This window comes from Bemisia tabaci, chromosome 9 (genome assembly GCF_918797505.1).
Source record: "Bemisia tabaci chromosome 9, PGI_BMITA_v3".
In the NCBI taxonomy this organism is placed as follows: Eukaryota; Metazoa; Arthropoda; class Insecta; order Hemiptera; family Aleyrodidae; genus Bemisia; species Bemisia tabaci.
Genome location: NC_092801.1, coordinates 27,977,102 through 27,989,540, shown reverse-complemented (window position 1 = coordinate 27,989,540; position 12,439 = coordinate 27,977,102). Strand labels below are relative to the sequence as shown.

Sequence of the window (12,439 nt, the reverse complement as noted above, 5' to 3'; positions counted from 1 at the left end):
GTCTTTCAGAATGAAAACGAAGCAATGGTGCACGTGTTCCAAAAATTTTCCAGTCTCCAGTATAATCCATGAACACACTAAATTTTAAGTTTTAACGAACTAAAGTCTCTTAGGTCCCCACGATCGGTCACTTTTACGTGATAAAACAAGAAACAGATATTTTATATTACATTGAGATCTGACAAATGCGCTTTTAAAGTTTTAAAATCACCGCCTCTGCCTTCTCTTCTCCCACTATCGCAGCGAAACTGATACCATTCGACTGAGTCAAATCGAGAGCTTTTCCCGGAATTACTTCAACGCTATACGGAGAAAGCATTAGCTGTGATATGAAAGACTTACAACGTGGCAACCCTTAATTTTTCAAGCGGGAGTAGGAGGTCACCTCTGATTGGCTGATGTTCCCCACCAGTTTTGGCCAGTTACGACTGGGGAGTTCAGTGCAAGTGGACCGTGGAACCCTTTTTAAAAGATTCCAGTGATCCAAGACGACTCTACATCGAAGTTCATCGCGAAGATTACATTCTATACGGTAGTAAAGAGACGTGAATGATGGACTATCGATAGTTCCCCATTTGAACCTAAGGTAAAGAATCGATTATTAAGGTGTTAGTTGTGAACACCATGTCTATCGATCCTTTTTCACGAGTTTAAACCGCAGATCAATCGATATATCGCAAAACACGCCACGCCACTGGCCAGTGGTTGTGCAGAAATTCGATTAAAATAAAACACAAGTAAAACTGTGTAACGTTGCGAGATAAATAGGCATTTCTTCCGTGTGGTCATCCATATGTGACTTGATTTACGAAATGCGTTCATGGGATAACTATTCGACCACAAGTGATGTCTGTGTTGCCGATAGCTGAAATTGAAGGCGCGTCACTGTGTGAAAATGACACGACTAGCGCCGCCTAACAAGGGCTACGCGTCAAGGTTCTCGACTCTTTCCCTCATTTCATCGCATTTAAAGGGAAAATATTTCAGGACTGCATCGTTTCAAACACGGGTCATGTGTAAATATTTTGGACTGAAAAGAGAAAGAATAAAAAAAAATCGTTTTGAAATTTTCTATCGGTATGTTTGAAATGATTTTGGAAAATTCGGAGTCGGAAAATGTAATGAAAATTAACTATGGTTTAAATTTTTCAAGAAAATTAAATAAAAGAAAAAAATTCGACACTGCAATCAGAGATAAAAACACGTTATGCGAACAATCAAAACACGAAAATATCGCGTCGAAATTATCTGCGATTTTTATTTTTAAAGATTTTCAGAAAATTTCCAGAAAACCTTCAGAAAACTACAGGAAGCTTTGTAAAAAACATCGATTAAAAATAAAAAACCAGAAGATGTGTGCAACGTTACAAACGGAGATAATTACGCGTTTATTCGCGCGCAGCCGTCGGTATTTCGGTTCATCCACGGCAGGCGCAATGATACGACTATTCGACCACGGATGTAGGCATGTTGCAGCCAGCCGGATTGAAGGCGCGTCAAATTGTGAAGATCACGCAGCCGCGTTCCCTTCCTTGGCTGGCGCAACGCTGAAATCGCCGCAAGCCTAAGAATACGCGTCATTATTCTCACTTTTTAACCTGTTTTACTACAGTTAAATTGAAATATGTACTTCAAATAGGACGATTCAAAAAATTTAACTGCATTTGATTCTTTTTGGATTGAAGAAATTCGAAAAACGAGAGTACCGCGTCGAAACCTTCTATGATTTTTATTTTTAAATCATTTCAGAGAATTTCCGGAAAACCTTCCAAAAACTACAGGAAGCTTTGTAAAACACATCGATTAAAAATAAAACAGCAGAAGATGTGTGCAACGTTACAACCGGAGATAAATACGCGTTTATTCGCGCGCAGCCGTCGGTATTTCGGTTCATCCACGCCAGGCGCAATGATACGACTATTCGACCACGGATGTAGGCATGTTGCAGCCAGCCGGATTGAAGGCGCGTCAAATTGCGAAGATCACGCAGCCGCGTTCCCTTCCCTGGCTGGCGCAACGCTGAAATCGCCGCAAGCCTAAGAATACGCGTCATTATTCTCACTTTTTAACCTGTTTTACTACAGTTAAATTGAAATATGTACTTCAAATAGGACGATTCAAAAAATTTAACTGCATTTGTTTCTTTTTGGATTGAAGAAATTCGAAAAACGAGAGTACCGCGTCGAAACCTTCTATGATTTTTATTTTTAAATCATTTCAGAGAATTTCCGGAAAACCTTCCAAAAACTACAGGAAGCTTTGTATAACACATCGATTAAAAATAAAACAGCAGAAGATGTGTGCAACGTTACAACCGGAGATAAATACGCGTTTATTCGCGCGCAGCCGTCGGTATTTCGGTTCATCCACGCCAGGCGCAATGATACGACTATTCGACCACGGATGTAGGCATGTTGCAGCCAGCCGGATTGAAGGCGCGTCAAATTGCGAAGATCACGCAGCCGCGTTCCCTTCCCTGGCTGGCGCAACGCTGAAATCGCCGCAAGCCTAAGAATACGCGTCATTATTCTCACTTTTTAACCTGTTTTACTACAGTTAAATTGAAATATGTACTTCAAATAGGACGATTCAAAAAATTTAACTGCATTTGATTCTTTTTGGATTGAAGAAATTCGAAAAACGAGAGTACCGCGTCGAAACCTTCTATGATTTTTATTTTTAAATCATTTCAGAAAATTTCCGGAAAACCTTCAGAAAACTACAGGAAGCTTTGTAAAACACATCGGTTAAAAATAAAACACCAGTAGATATGTGCATCGTTACAACCGGAGATAAATACGCGTTTATTCGCGCGCAAACGTCGGTATTTCGGTTCATCCACGGCAGGCGCAATGATACGACTATTCGACCACGGGTGTAGGCATGTTGCAGCCAGCCGGATTGAAGGCGTGTCAAATTGCGAAGATCACGCAGCCGCGTTCCCTTCCCTGGCTGTCACAACGCTGAAATTGCCGCAAACCTAAGAATACGCGTCATTATTCTCACTTTTTGTCATGTTTTACTACATTTAAATTGAAATATGTATTTCAACTATGACGATTCAAAAAATTTAACTGTATTTGATTCTTTTTGGATTGAAGAAAATGGAAAAATGGGCGTACCGCGTCGAAACTTTCTATGACTTTTATTTTTAAATCATTTGAGAGAATTTCCGGAAAACCTTCCAAAAACTACAGGAAGCTCTGTAAAACACATCGATTAAAAATAAAACAGCAGAAGATGTGTGCAACGTTACAACCGGAGATAAATACGCGTTTATTCGCGCGCAGCCGTCGGTATTTCGGTTCATCCACGCCAGGCGCAATGATACGACTATTCGACCACGGATGTAGGCATGTTGCAGCCAGCCGGATTGAAGGCGCGTCAAATTGCGAAGATCACGCAGCCGCGTTCCCTTCCCTGGCTGGCGCAACGCTGAAATCGCCGCAAGCCTAAGAATACGCGTCATTATTCTCACTTTTTAACCTGTTTTACTACAGTTAAATTGAAATATGTACTTCAAATAGGACGATTCAAAAAATTTAACTGCATTTGATTCTTTTTGGATTGAAGAAATTCGAAAAACGAGAGTACCGCGTCGAAACCTTCTATGATTTTATTTTTAAATCATTTCAGAGAATTTCCGGAAAACCTTCCAAAAACTACAGGAAGCTTTGTAAAACACATCGATTAAAAATAAAACAGCAGAAGATGTGTGCAACGTTACAACCGGAGATAAATACGCGTTTATTCGCGCGCAGCCGTCGGTATTTCGGTTCATCCACGCCAGGCGCAATGATACGACTATTCGACCACGGATGTAGGCATGTTGCAGCCAGCCGGATTGAAGGCGCGTCAAATTGCGAAGATCACGCAGCCGCGTTCCCTTCCCTGGCTGGCGCAACGCTGAAATCGCCGCAAGCCTAAGAATACGCGTCATTATTCTCACTTTTTAACCTGTTTTACTACAGTTAAATTGAAATATGTACTTCAAATAGGACGATTCAAAAAATTTAACTGCATTTGTTTCTTTTGGATTGAAGAAATTCGAAAAAACGAGAGTACCGCGTCGAAACCTTCTATGATTTTTATTTTTAAATCATTTCAGAGAATTTCCGGAAAACCTTCAAAAACTACAGGAAGCTTTGTATAACACATCGATTAAAAATAAAACAGCAGAAGATGTGTGCAACGTTACAACCGGAGATAAATACGCGTTTATTCGCGCGCAGCCGTCGGTATTTCGGTTCATCCACGCCAGGCGCAATGATACGACTATTCGACCACGGATGTAGGCATGTTGCAGCCAGCCGGATTGAAGGCGCGTCAAATTGCGAAGATCACGCAGCCGCGTTCCCTTCCCTGGCTGGCGCAACGCTGAAATCGCCGCAAGCCTAAGAATACGCGTCATTATTCTCACTTTTTAACCTGTTTTACTACAGTTAAATTGAAATATGTACTTCAAATAGGACGATTCAAAAAATTTAACTGCATTTGATTCTTTTTGGATTGAAGAAATTCGAAAAACGAGAGTACCGCGTCGAAACCTTCTATGATTTTTATTTTTAAATCATTTCAGAAAATTTCCGGAAAACCTTCAGAAAACTACAGGAAGCTTTGTAAAACACATCGGTTAAAAATAAAACACCAGTAGATATGTGCATCGTTACAACCGGAGATAAATACGCGTTTATTCGCGCGCAAACGTCGGTATTTCGGTTCATCCACGGCAGGCGCAATGATACGACTATTCGACCACGGGTGTAGGCATGTTGCAGCCAGCCGGATTGAAGGCGTGTCAAATTGCGAAGATCACGCAGCCGCGTTCCCTTCCCTGGCTGTCACAACGCTGAAATTGCCGCAAACCTAAGAATACGCGTCATTATTCTCACTTTTTGTCATGTTTTACTACATTTAAATTGAAATATGTATTTCAACTATGACGATTCAAAAAATTTAACTGTATTTGATTCTTTTTGGATTGAAGAAAATGGAAAAATGGGCGTACCGCGTCGAAACTTTCTATGACTTTTATTTTTAAATCATTTGAGAGAATTTCCGGAAAACCTTCCAAAAACTACAGGAAGCTCTGTAAAACACATCGATTAAAAATAAAACAGCAGAAGATGTGTGCAACGTTACAACCGGAGATAAATACGCGTTTATTCGCGCGCAGCCGTCGGTATTTCGGTTCATCCACGCCAGGCGCAATGATACGACTATTCGACCACGGATGTAGGCATGTTGCAGCCAGCCGGATTGAAGGCGCGTCAAATTGCGAAGATCACGCAGCCGCGTTCCCTTCCCTGGCTGGCGCAACGCTGAAATCGCCGCAAGCCTAAGAATACCCGTCATTATTTTCACTTTTTAACCTGTTTTACTACAGTTAAATTGAAATATATATTGCAAATATGACGATTCAAAAAATTTAACTGCATTTGATTCGTTTTGGATTGAAGAAATTCGAAAAACGAGAGTACCGCGTCGAAACCTTCTATGATTTTTATTTTTAAATCATTTCAGAGAATTTCCGGAAAACCTTCCAAAAACTACAGGAAGCTTTGTAAAACACATCGATTAAAAATAAAACAGCAGAAGATGTGTGCAACGTTACAACCGGAGATAAATACGCGTTTATTCGCGCTCAACCGTCGGTATTTCGGTTCATCCACGCCAGGCGCAATGATACGACTATTCGACCACGGGTGTAGGCATGTTGCAGCCAGCCGGATTGAAGGCGCGTCAAATTGCGAAGATCACGCAGCCGCGTTCCCTTCCCTGGCTGTCGCAACGCTGAAATTGCCGCAAACCCAAGAATACGCGTCATTATTCTCACTTTTTGTCATGTTTTACTAAGTACAGTGAAATTGAAATATGTATTTTAACAATGACGATTCAAAAAATTTAACTGCATTTGATTCTTTTTGGATTGAAGAAATTCGAAAAACGAGAGTACCGCGTCGAAACCTTCTATGATTTTTATTTTTAAATCATTTCAGAGAATTTCCGGAAAACCTTCCAAAAACTACAGGAAGCTTTGTAAAACACATCGATTAAAAATAAAACACCAGAAGATGTGTGCAACGTTACAACCGGAGATAAATACGCGTTTATTCGCGCGCAGCCGTCGGTATTGAGACTTATTGATATCTCACCCAGGAGATGGTTTCAAAACTTCCCGTTGTGAGAATAATTTTCAATGTAAAATTTTGAAGAAAAAACAGGTGACGTTTTTTTCTACTTCAGACCTTGTGTAGTGACCCATTGCGCTAAAACCAACCCCAACAATAAACCATCAGCGAAACAATACGTCCATAATTCGCAGAACTATCCCTTCCCAGAACCCCTCAAGATCGCCAGATCGCGTGATCGGCAGGTCGCAACGCCACCGGCCCCGCAGAGCATAACCGCTCATCTCCGCCTAGAAGCAAGGAGCAGATACGCGGTTTTGAAGCCGCATCGGCAACCGACGGACGTCCGCAGAGCTTCGGAAAGCTCGGTTTCCGCGGACGGGCAATTACGTAACGGCCAAGGGCGCGGACGGGCAGCGGGCCAGAGGCCGGGGGGGCAACGGCACGGAGCGCCGGGGGGGGGGGGCGGGGGGTCACCGCAAAATAGCCGTCGGTTACGTAAAGGTTGGGCCGGCGGCCAGCGTTTTCGCGGATTCGGCGATGCGGAGCAGATGCAAACGGCGGTTTATTTTTCGGGAGATACCGGGAAAGCGGTTACGTAAAGGGAGGGAGATGAGGAGGTGCTAACCCGGGGGGCGGGACCGGCGTAATATCGGGGAACGGACTGCGTAGTTGAATTTGGGGTGCCTACGTGCTGAGGGAGAATCTCACTTTTTCTCGGTCAAAATCGGAAAAAAAAAAAAACATTGGATCTCGAGTCCAGACTCTTAAAAACATCGACAAGAAAAATACTCTCGATTCAATCAGATTTGAGCTTAAATCGAGAACCAAGCCTCTTAATTTGTGAGGATTTCCTTTTGATTTAAGCTTAAATCTGCTTGAATCGAGAGTCATTTTCCTTGTCAATGATTTCAAGAGTCTGGACTCTAGATAGATCCAATGTGGTTTTTTTTTCCAGTGTGACTGAGTTGCCTCAGAATTCAGAGGGTGAAATTTCCTGTCATTTCCCTGATTTCTTCGTCACATCTTTGTAAAATTCCTTGACCATTCAGGTTATGCCAAATGCTTGAAAAGACGTGATCTGAAATACTTTTCAGCCAAGATTTGTTGTTCGAAACGTCAAACTCATTCTAGAAAGGGAATATTGATGACTTGACATGTTTTCCCTGACTTCTTGAAGCTCCCTGACATTTTCCGGATTTCCCTGACTGTGGCAACCCTGCAGTGAAGAGAAAGGAATGTCAGGGATGCAAAATCTTCCCTACTCCGTGATGTGACAGCCGATGGCGTGAAAAAAAAATGGAAACACCCCCTAAAAAATCGCGTGTTTTTCGCCGAATTTGTCGTTTCCTGGACGAAGAAATGTAACTCCATCCCGAGGTTACCAAATTGGTGCAAAACAGGGTTGCCATAGTTTCTACATCATTAAATTCCCTGACTATTTTTGATTTTCCCCGACTCAATTTTCGGATTCCCTGACATTGTAATAAATCTTTCATTTGATTTCTCCCCTTTTAAATTACATTCACAACTGCTTGACGCACCTTGCAAAATTCCCTGACTTTTCCGATTTTCTAAACCTCCAGCAACCCAAGGTAGATTTACACAGGTATGGACAGAATTTAACAACTGGCCTCTGATTGGCTCTCCAGCGGCCCCTTAACGTCAGCCATTTTGGATGTTTTGATTATTTTGATTTATTATGTTCGGTTTATCGTTTGTCAAAATTTTGTGGGATTTTTTGCACAATTTTGGTTATGCGGTATTAATTTTAGCGTTTAAACGCACAAACGTTTGAATGTTAATTTGATTGTAATTTAATTAAAAAACGGGCCCCTTAACCTACGTCACGAGGTCATGTGACACGTACTGAGGCTCATGGGAAATTTTCAACTTTTCCATACCTGTGTAAATCTACCTTGCAGCAACCCTGCAAAAATAAATCAATGTTCGACAAGAATGTACTTAGGAAATTTCCGTCCAACTTTCATTTTGATTTTAGCAAGAGATCAGAAGAAGAGCCAGGGTAAGTTTCAGTTGGAAACGCCCAAAGTGCTCCGAGTAAAAATGCAAGGCGTGAGATGACATTGACATGAAGTTACGTTCTTTGGTGAGGGAAACGACAAATTTTGGTTAGAGTACCTGTATAGCGAGAGTATGGACAGATGTGAAACTCCGAAAATCCATCAGGCCTTCACCGATGCCTCCGTGAATGAAGTTAGGGCCCAGAAATGCAGCCAACCTATGAATTTCGAATGTCCAGAGCGATTTTTAAATACAATTGTTACGAACCGCCGTTTATAAAGCATGTATTTGGCTTACTTTTAGCATAAATTTACTTATTTTTGCAAAAGAACGCTCATTTATGTACATTCTTGGCCATCTTGGTTAGAATTGACAAACTCTGTAGGCTGGCAGTGCAATTTTGTGTGGTAGAAGTTGCTCAGAAGGGTGGCTGCACTTTTGGGCCCTAAGCCCTCCATCAAGCGATCTGTCCATACTCTCGCTATAAAGGTACTCTAATTTTGGTAATTCGGAGATAAGCAGCAAGAAAGAAGTAAACAATTGGGAAATTTTGAAAAAAGGGGTTGATTTGAACCATGCCAGGGCGACAGTGAAAAAGGGATAGAACTTTTTGCCTCTTTGCTGAGTTGCCATCCCCTTCAAAACAAAGTACACAGAAGTTCACCATATTTTGGTGTTACTTAGTTTCGGAAAATAATAAAGCGCAGGCCCAGGGAGTATCAAACAGTGAAGATAAAGAACATGTCTAGAACTATGACCAGCCCTTTCCCTTTTCACATCATCCGCAAGCCAGCTTTGCTACCTCAATTGGGCTGCAATTGCAGACAAATTCCAAAATTAAACCAAAACTTGTTTCCCTACACTTACAAAAGAGTGTAAAATACAGGATTTAATTCAAATTGTTGTTCAGAACGCGTGATTTTTGCAGCTTTACCACATGCGTTTCGCATTAAAGAAGGGTTCATTTGAGAAAACAAGGAGAAGGGGTGGTCTAATCGAGCATGACGGAGAGAGGGAGTCTAACACTAATCTGACACACAATCTATCTTGAAAATCTGATTTAGGAAAAGCCTTTCAACAGCCTCAGGGTTTTGGACAGATAGGTAAAAGAGGTTTACCTACAAGCTACAATGTACCAAAGCTTTCCAGCGGGGCAATTATTGAAATGATATCGCCTCTATGTCGCCGCTTTGTTGTGTCGCGTCATCGACTGAATGGGACTTAGTCAATGGCGTTACGCGACAAAGCGGCGACATAGAGTCAATGTCATTTCAATAATCGCACCGCTGGAGAGATTCAAACCAGCATGGCCAGAGCAAGAGCAAGATACAAGAGCAGGTTTTAATTTTCCAATTTCAGCTTGATTTAATATGTGAAAGGCCTCAAAATTGTGCTAACTGAAAAGGTTCAGGAAGCATTTTCAGTTGATAATGAAAGAGAGGGAATAAGTGGAGGAAAGAAAAACCTCAATCTACATTATATTCAATTGGAGATGCCTAAGACAGTCGTAAACAACAAAGACTTTCAAAAGGATATCTAAAGGTGCAGATTAAAGAGCGTCTCATCTTCTTCACGAAGTGATACAGACAATGTAGGATTGGTTACAGAAAACCTCGAAATAATTTGAACGTCTACTAACAATCAAAGGTCGAACAAAATGTTTCATCAATGAATGACAAACCAGATAAGTAATGTCATGACAGCTTCCACACAAACTGATACGAAAACAACTTAACGTTACTCAAAACTAAGGCTTTCAGTTCCTCACATTGACTGTCTGCACCGAAGAATACTTGTCCTTTGCGATAACAAGAATGTGACGATCATGAAAATACTGAGTAATCTCCCTAATAATGAAGCATTGTCATTTGATATAAATAAATTAACAAAGCAACTAGAATCAAGTTTCAGATGACCGATATGTCAGCAGTGTTTAAGGAAACATTAGGCACATCAAAAACACATTGCTTCAATGCATGCGGATGCGAAGTAATCAATGTACGATTTAGAATCACGACCGTAGAATTGTCACGAATGGAACGCGATATGACAGATGAGAGAGATCATGATATGCGTAGTACTTACAGGATGGAGCCATGTGAGTTTACATTCCACACGGTACTGGGAAAACTATGTTCTCGTAAATTATCCAAAGATCCGAGTAAAATCGCGAGGCTAACACCGAAAAACGTGAACACAGGACGGAAAACGCACAGAAACGTCGAACAACGTACAGAATCACTGAGCCAGTGAACTAGACGGAGCAGGTCCTGACAGGTTTGAACATGCTCGCAACACCAAAACAAAGTGAAACTCACCACAGAAGATTCCTGGAACTCGCTCAGCGCTGGGCGGGATGATGAAATAATCCTCGATTTTGCAGAGCCAAGAACGATTCAAAGGGATTCGATCCCTGCAGATCACAACACGATAAATTTACCACAGATATCACTTGTTTACGATATTAATCGCTCACGTTAAATCAGATTATTTTGCTCGAGAAAACGCACTTTCACGGAGTACACATGCTTTCCAGACGTTCTAACAAAGACTATTGTTTGTGTGAGTAAGCTGTTACGTTTCCGAAGGCTACTTCGTCGCGTGATGAAAGCGGCGCTGCGATTGGTCCACGTGACTGCCTGACGTCATTTTAACCCAATAGAGGGCCCCCATAGGAAACTACTGAACTATTTATAACACAGCAAGCGGAGTTGCCACTTCCGAATGGCGTACGGGTTCATTCACAGGGATGACTCATCCCCGTATTGAGGGCTTGGTGGGGGTAGAACAATGGACACATTCACTTTTCGGATATTATCACGCTATTTTTTCGCCTGATAAGGTTCTGCATAATGCTGTAAATGAGCGAAATGGAGGCTGATAAGAAGATAATTGCGTGCGAAGTTTTATCATCTTATAATTGGACTTCTGGAATGTTCTAATGGCTCAATTTGACAACAACGAGGTGACTCATGGCCGCGTGACTGCAGAGCTAATAAAATGTGACGACATTCGCCAGGCCCTCAAGGTCACAGGAGCAAGCGAGCTTTTGAGATACAATTCTCCCACTTTCGGGATGTTTCGGGCTCTTAAATTGTTTTATTAGTGTGATTAAAAGCTTCCTCAATCTGAGCACCGCGTTTTATTTTTCTCCATGCATGATTTTTACGCTGTTCAGTCGCGAAAAACCCGCGCTTGACCCATGTGTGTGTGTGTGCGTATTTTCTTCCTTGTCCGATTGTTTTTGTTTTGTTTGTTCAGAGGTTCAATGACCTACTTTTGAGAATCTTTGTCCCAAAAGTGATACCGTTGGTATACAATGCCTTCACAAGGATTTTTTTGAAGCGGGTGGGGGGAGGGAAGGCTAATTCATTTTTCCCCCTTTTTTTACAAATATGACTGATTTCCGTTCATTTCCTGATTGGTGGTCTATCTCGGAAATTTGACTGTTATTATTAAAAAGGATTCAAAATTTCCGTTTTTCAAATGTAGGTCCTTCCATAATTTTTTTAATCATGAAATCACCTAAAAATAATTTTCACATATTTGACACAGGAATTGTTTACTTTCTTGCTTACTTCTGTTTATTTTTCCAATTTCTTATTTTTTTGTACTTTTTTTCGGTAATTTAAAAGTTCCCCACAAAACAGATAGGTAAGCATTTGATAAAAGCTTATCCACAAATATGAGGGAGTTTTCAGTGTTTTAACCATGAGCTATTTTTCGATTGGCATGCATCAATTTTTGAATCTGAAACACCAAAACATAGGCAATTTTTCACATGATTAGGTACTTACTGGAATAAAATCAACCAGTAGGAATTTCATGGTGATTTACTTTTTGCAAATTCTTTTTTTGGAAAATTTGTTCTTTCCTCCCCTCTTTTCCACCGAAAAAGAAAATATATTTGTCATGCCTCTATGATAAGAGCCAACTTATGATGGTATGCCGCAACTTTCATAACTGCTCTGCATTCGATCAGCTTAAGGCGTCACTCGCCAAAATTTCACTTATGCTGATAAGATGGGGAGAAAAATATTCTAAAGTAAGAATATGTTGTTATTCGAGTAAAAGTATTGACCTTTTTTCTTTTTTTTCACTTGACAGTTTCCTCAAAAATTTCTACAAACAATTAATAGGAGGGGTGTGCATTTAACGGTAGAGAGGACACAACCCTTCTGTATTTTGGTTTTCTACCTTGCAAATTTCTTGGCCCATTCTAATTTATGGAGGGAAAAAAACCGTTTGTCATATTTCAACATTTTGTTTTATTTTTCTTAGTC

The 12,439-nt window shown here is 41.0% G+C and overlaps 1 protein-coding gene across 2 annotated transcripts in view; it reads right to left on the bottom strand.

Moving 5' to 3' along the window:
- Positions 1–10,721, bottom strand: part of LOC109040365 (uncharacterized) — a 41,389-nt gene extending 30,668 nt beyond the window's left edge. Inside the window, exon 1 of one of the 2 annotated variants that reach the window (XM_019056288.2) lies at positions 10,475–10,721. The gene's annotated coding sequence lies outside the window, so the exon portion shown is untranslated. The other variant, XM_019056289.2, reaches the window with a different exon arrangement.
- Between the last annotated feature and the right edge of the window lie 1,718 nt (positions 10,722–12,439).